Source organism: Podarcis melisellensis (assembly GCF_964234715.1).
Source record: "Podarcis melisellensis genome assembly, chromosome: 15".
Classification (NCBI taxonomy): Eukaryota; Metazoa; Chordata; class Lepidosauria; order Squamata; family Lacertidae; genus Podarcis; species Podarcis melisellensis.
The window spans coordinates 6826821-6833401 of record NC_138532.1 but is presented as its reverse complement, the minus strand read 5'-3'; the positions used below and the strand labels follow the sequence as shown (position 1 = coordinate 6833401).

General features: G+C 44.5%; 1 long non-coding RNA gene across 1 annotated transcript; it reads right to left on the bottom strand.

Moving 5' to 3' along the window:
- Positions 1-887: 887 nt before the first annotated feature.
- Positions 888-2411, bottom strand: LOC309358314. The gene is made up of 2 exons (XR_014163444.1): positions 1964-2411; positions 888-1688 (listed from the first exon to the last, which is right to left on the bottom strand). It is a non-coding gene; the product is annotated as an uncharacterized lncRNA (long non-coding RNA).
- Between the last annotated feature and the right edge of the window lie 4170 nt (positions 2412-6581).

Below are 6581 nucleotides of genomic sequence, written 5' to 3'. Positions count from 1 at the left end.
TTCCCTTATTCAGACAATGGATTGAACAAATCTGTAATGTAAACCACTTTGAGTAAAGTGATTAATAAATATAAATCATCATCATTAAAATAATGGAAAATTGTTCTCCATAGTAGGGCAGAGCAAGTCTAAAGCAGAGCTTTCCAAACTGTATCGGGACACATTAGTAGTGTGTCGGCTGCAGTGTGTAGGTATGTCACGTGAACACTCCCTGCACTCCTCCCGGGGCTGGAAAGGGGTTAGTATAACCTCCGGTTTGCTAGTAAAACTGAATTACTGTGTCACTAAATGATGCATGTCTAAAAAGTGTTTCACCAACCTGAAAAGTTTGGAAAGCTCTGAACTAAGGAATAGTAATGAAGGGGATGCAGGTGCTGCTGTGGTCTAAACCACTGAGCCTCTTGGGCTTGCCGATCAGGAGGTCAGCGGTTCAAATCCCCGCAAGGGGGCGAGCTTCCGTTGCTTGGTCCCAGCTCCTGCCAACCTAGCAGTTTGAAAGCACCCCAAAAAGTGCAAGTAGATATGTAGGTACTGCTCCGGTGGGAAGGTAATCAGCATTTCCGTGCGCTACTCTGGTTTCGATGTTCGGTTGCACCAAAAGCGGCTTAATCATGCTGGCCACATGACCCAGAAAAACTGTCTGCAGAGCAGACAAACGCCAGCTCCCTCAGCCTGTAAAGCGAGATGTGTGCCGCAACCTGAGTCATTTGTGACTGGTCTTAATTGTCAGGGGTCCCTTTACCTTTACCTTTAAATGGATACAAGGGCTGGGTGGGTTAGTCTTTTGCTTGGGACCCATCAGTAACATATTGTTGTTCATGTTGCTTTTCTCCAGGTGGTGAGAACCCAAGTTTCCTTTGGAAATGAGAGCATGTGAGACGTCTTGGTATTATATGATAATAAGGTTTATTTGCACATATATACAGGGGGAGCATAGGTGGAGCATCACAGCACTAAACCTTGCAACAGATGCCTTATGAGTTGACTGTTCCCCAAGAGATTTCTAGGGAAACCACCAGACCTATCATGATTTTTTAGAGAAAGTAGATTTGCCCTTTGTGCCCCAATCTACCCCAGTTACAACCATCCCACCTGCTTTCTTTGTTCACACTTACCACATGTGCAGCCTGCTGGTGATCTTCACATGGCCCTCCCTAGAGGTCTTCAGTGTGGCCCATGCAGAGCCCATGCCAGCCCTGCCGCCAAATTCATTCTTGCAAAATTACAAGGAGAGAAAAGCACTTTGCAAGTGATAAGTCTTGGTTGTCTTTACCTCTGCATAATGTTGGCTTTCCTGCCTTCCACAATGGGCACCATGCACTATTAGCCAGATCCAACCGTGGAGGAAAGGATGAGGGAGATCACTGATAGATATTTATTTGCACCAGCAACAAGCCATTGCAATTTGTGGGTGCAAAGTACATACATATGTAAGACAATAAAGCAGATGAAATTGTCAAACTAAGTTAAAAATTATACATTTAAAAACTCAAGGCGCATATTGTGGCCCTTATTTTAACAACAGTTGCTGGAAATGCTGTGGTGTTTGCCATCACCAGCATACCTTGATCCACAAGAGAAAACAGATGGAGTGTGTGGGTCTGAATGAGCCCAGGCCCCACCCACCACCAGCTGGAACGTGGTACCTGATCACCAACCCTTGGGGCCAAATTCCTTCTCACCCCTGCCTTACACAGACCAAATTACCGTATTTTTTGCTCTATAAGACTCACTTTTTCCCTCCTAAAAAGTAAGGGGAAATGTGTGTGCGTCTTACGGAGCGAATACAGCCTGCACAGCTATTCCAGAAGCCAGAACAGCAAGAGGGATTGCTGCTTTCACTGCGCAGCGATCCCTCTTGCTGTTCTGGCTTCTGAGATTCAGAATTTTTTTTCTCTTGTTTTCCTCCTCCAAAAACTAGTTGCGTCTTGTGGTCTGGTGCATCTTATAGAGTGAAAAATACCATAATTAATTCCACAGTAGGGGCAGGGCAGGGAAATGAGTCGAGATGATGTATTTGTATCCCACTTTTTAAGCAACAAATGATGCGCTCAGAGCTACTCACAATAGCATTAAAAAACCAAACACTGCAAACACTGTAATATCAAATGCAATAGTATATAAAGCAAACAACAATACCAAATTCATCAAAACAATTGATACAGTTCAACAAAGTCATAGGCTTCCTAAAATGCTGTCTTCTTCCAGAAAAGACCAGCCAGCCAGCATTCTCCATTGCAAGGAAAAAAACCTGACTACCCAACCAGAGCCACTAGGATAATTTATGGCAGTTCTACCAGTTCATCCAGTTTGGCAGACTGTTAACAGTCATTAACAGCCAAGAATCATGGGGCTAAAAGGGGCTCCGAGTTTGAGGTCACCCAGCTCATCAGTCCCTAATCTCACTTCAATGTCTGAAAATCTTTGACGCACCACCACCAACATATTGCACTGTTGAAAGGGAATCATGGAAATAGCACACAGAATTCAACATCTGGAGAAAACCAGGGATACTGGCCCCCAAATGAAACTCTTCCCATAATCCCCCCCACCCTGATCCTACTGTAATTCACTGAGCAATCACCACCTTTTGCAATCAGGTGGCTTGCCTTAGCTTGCAATGTCCAGATGCAGTGTTCAAAGCCACCATCCAAAAATCCTGGGCCTGGTAATAAGCTTTGAGGGACACTAATCTTTTGTAATCAAATGCTATTGTTAAGGGAACTGGGCAAGATCATTTCATGACTGAGAGGAAATGGTGACCTTCTTTCTCAGAATGTCCCCCCCCCCCATCTCATCCTTTGTGCCACAGACCATGCTTTTCTCGTAGGCCATTTAAATCCACATTATTCTCCTAGCCTCCATTTCCTCTCCTATGGACACAGACAAATTCCCTTACTTGCCAGAAACTTTAATAAGGCTTGGTTATATTTGCAAGGTTTTCTCCAGATTTTAAATGCTGCAATATGGAGTCTTCATTTTTTCTTCAGTCATTCTGTCCGTTTCATCTCTGAAAAGCCATGTAATGACACTCCTTGATGCCTTCCATTGTGGAAGCGATGTAGCAGTCAAAATAGAACATTCCTCCCTAACACCCATATCAATTGGACTTTTAACCCAGGAAACCAGTGGTTTATTGAGAACCAGTCCGAGTTACAGTTTACAGCTCAGTGGTAGAGTACATGCTTTGTGTGCAGGTGGCCCTGGGGTCTTCGGTTCCTGGCATTTCCACTTAAGAAGAACCCAGGAAACAATACTGGGAAGGACCTCACTGTCCCTGAGATCTGGTGCCTTCCAGATTTTGTGCAACTACAACTCTCATCATCCCTGACCATTGGCCTTGTTGGCTGGGGCTGAGGAGGCAACACCTGGAGAACACCCCATTGACTACCTCTGGATTCTGCAATAATGGGATAGGTGGCAAATTGTCTGATTCAGTAAAAGATTCACTGTATATATGCAGTGAAATGCCCATCATAGGGACATAGGAAGCGGCCCTAAACCTATTTGATGAGCTGTGCAGTCTAAGCTCAGTTTTGAGATAAACCACAAGAAGGGAGAATGGGGGCCCCAAAGCTGCCCACCCACAGTCAGTCTTCCCCACTGTGATGAGATGCATTATATTTCTCTCTAAATTACAGTCATCATTTGTGAACCATAAATACAGTATTTTTTGCTCTGTAAGACTCACTTTTCCCCTCCTAAAAAGTAAGGGGAAATGTGTGTGCGTCTTATGGAGCGAATGCAGGCTGCGCAGCTATCCCAGAAGCCAGAACAGCAAGAGGGGTCGCTGCTTTCGCTGCGCAGTGATCCCTCTTGCTGTTCTGGCTTCTGGGATTCAGAATATTTTTTTTCTTGTTTTCCTTCTCCAAAAACTAGGTGTGTCTTATGGTCTGGTGCATCTTATAGAGTGAAAAATACTGTAGATCTAAATCATTAGATATGCATTAGCATCAATAGATACAGATTAGCACATGCAAATTTCATGCCATTTGCGTCCTTGTTATTTCACGATGCATTTCCTCTGGGAGTGGCTGGGAGGTGTTCATAACTCGTCAGCCTAGCAATATTCTTTAGCGGGCTGGTGTACAAACAGGACTATGTGTCCTAGAATCCTAGAATTGTAGAGTTCGAAGGGACCGTGAGGGTCACCCCCCTTCAACCCCCTGCAACAGAGGAATCTTTTGTTCAACGTTGGGCTCAAACCCATAACCCTGAGATTTAGGATGCTGTACTGACGGAGCCATTCACTTTCTGGCCAAACAACCCAAATTCAGATAACAGTTAAAAATTAAGTTACAGATAGGTAGCCGTGTTGGTCTGCCATAGTCAAAACAAAAAAATTCCTTCCAGTAGCACCTTAAAGACCAACTAAGTTAGTTCTTGGTATGAGCTTTCGTGTGCATGCACACGAAAGCTCATACCAAGAACTAACTTAGTTGGTCTTTAAGGTGCTACTGGAAGGAATTTTTTAGTTAAAAATTAAGTTCTATTAAACATTCTTAAAGTACGGTTCACTCCGCTAACCCACAATTCTTCTGAAGCCAGTACAGGGCAGGTTCTTGCAGAACAGAGAGAGTCTTCAGCGACATGTAATAGAGAGGCGCCCTCAAGCTGTGAACACAGGTGTATAAGAGCCTCTCCATTTTCATCTCTGAAATGTGCAAATATAAGCCACCGTTCCTGCGATGCTTGGAGCAGGATACTCAAGTGGAGAATGTAGCTTGATTGCGCAATGTGCTTAAAAGAAAAAAACACTGCAAAAACAAAGCAATTAGCAGATCCTCTATGTTTACGCCTTCTGCTTCATGCTCAGGGCATCCATCTCATTATCATCAGAGACCGCAAAGCAATTAGCCTGCATGTGGCTCCTTTATAATGCATGGACCCTGCCTGAAAGCTGCCTGGAGCGGGAGACACATGCAGCAATATGAAGTGACAAAATCCAGACCCACTGGCAGTTTTTTTCAACTAGCTTAAAATAGACCTTTGGTTAATATATAAGAGCCTCTTCTCTGCGTATTCTTTATGTATTGAATATGCAAAGAACTGTGGATCACAAATGAGACACAGAAAGAATGAGTTGGTTAGCAGAGATTTGGTAGCTGCTTTGGGAGGGAATTGATAGCTTTCTAGTTGTTTTATTGAGGGTAATATATATGCTGTAAGTCACTTCCAATGCCCATTACCTGGAAAGGTGACCAATAAATATCTTTTAAAAAATAAACACGATTATCTTTTTATTAACCCCCTTTCTGTTAAAATTGTTCAGAGCCTATTTAGCATCTCTGCAGAGAGAGCTAAATACCTCCTGGATTAGATCGTAGATTTGGGTGGGCTAATGTCATAGAGGTCAAAGCTTTCACTGTGTACACACCATACATTTAAAGCACATTCCTCCCCAAGAATCCTGGGAATGGCAGCTTACTCCTTCCGGAACTTCAGTTCCCAGAACTCTTAACAAACTACGCTTCCCAAGATTCTTTGGGGGATGCATCAAATGATTGGTGTGTACTATTGTACTCCCTCATTTAATAAATCGACCTTCTAGCTGGCACACAGAAGCACAGAAAACAAAGCTTGGCTTGATTCTAGTTACCAGGAGTGTATCTAGGGGTTTGGCCCCTGCCAAGAACCACAGGCCCAGGCAGGTACAAAAATCGCACCTGTGGCACCTCCCCTGCTGCTGCGGGGAGACCCAGCAGGGCCCAGCCCCTCAAAATTGGGGGTGCTCAGCCCTATCCCCGCATACTGGGAGCGGGGGCGGCTGAGCTATCCTTAGCTCCATCAAGTTGGTGCCTATGATAGCCCAATAGTAGAACACATGGTTCAGTCTTCAGCATCTCGAGATAGGGGCTAGGAGAGACTTCCTGCCTGAAACCCTGGAGAGCCACTACCAATTAGTAGTGCCCCTCCAGATGTTATTGGAGTCTAACTCCCATCAGCTCCAGCCAGGATGCCCATTGATTAAGGAGCATAGGAGTGGCACTCCAGCCATATCTGGAGGGTCACAGCTTCCCTGTTCCTGGTGTAAACAGTACTGAGCTGGATGGAGCCGTGGTCTGGCTCGGTGTAAGGCCCCTTCTTGTCTTCCAATTCATGGGTTCTCCTGCAGTTCCATGTTTCTACCCTAATTTAACAACAAGAAACACTTAGACAAATTTATGAAAGATAAGGCTCTCAATACCTACCCCCTCTTGTTTACCATCTCCAGCATCTGACGCAGCATGCCTCTGAAAACCAGGTGCTGGAGAACATGAGCAGAATATACTTATGTCTTGCTCATGGGCATGTCGTTTGGCCACTTTGGGAACAGGATACTGCACTAGACGGCTCTTTGCTCTCACCCAGCAGGGCTCTACTTAACGTTTTCAAGGATCTAAGCAGCAACATATACAATTATCTTTTCTGTGAATGCCCCTGAAGCAATCAGAATTCATCCAGCATGTTTTAATGGTTGCCCTGTAGGAGGGCTGAAAGAGAGCCATCCTTTCATGCCTTTGTCTTTCTGACATCCAGTGCCTGCTCTAGCAAAGATATCAACACTTTTGTAAATTGTGTTCAGTGGAAAGGGAGGGATG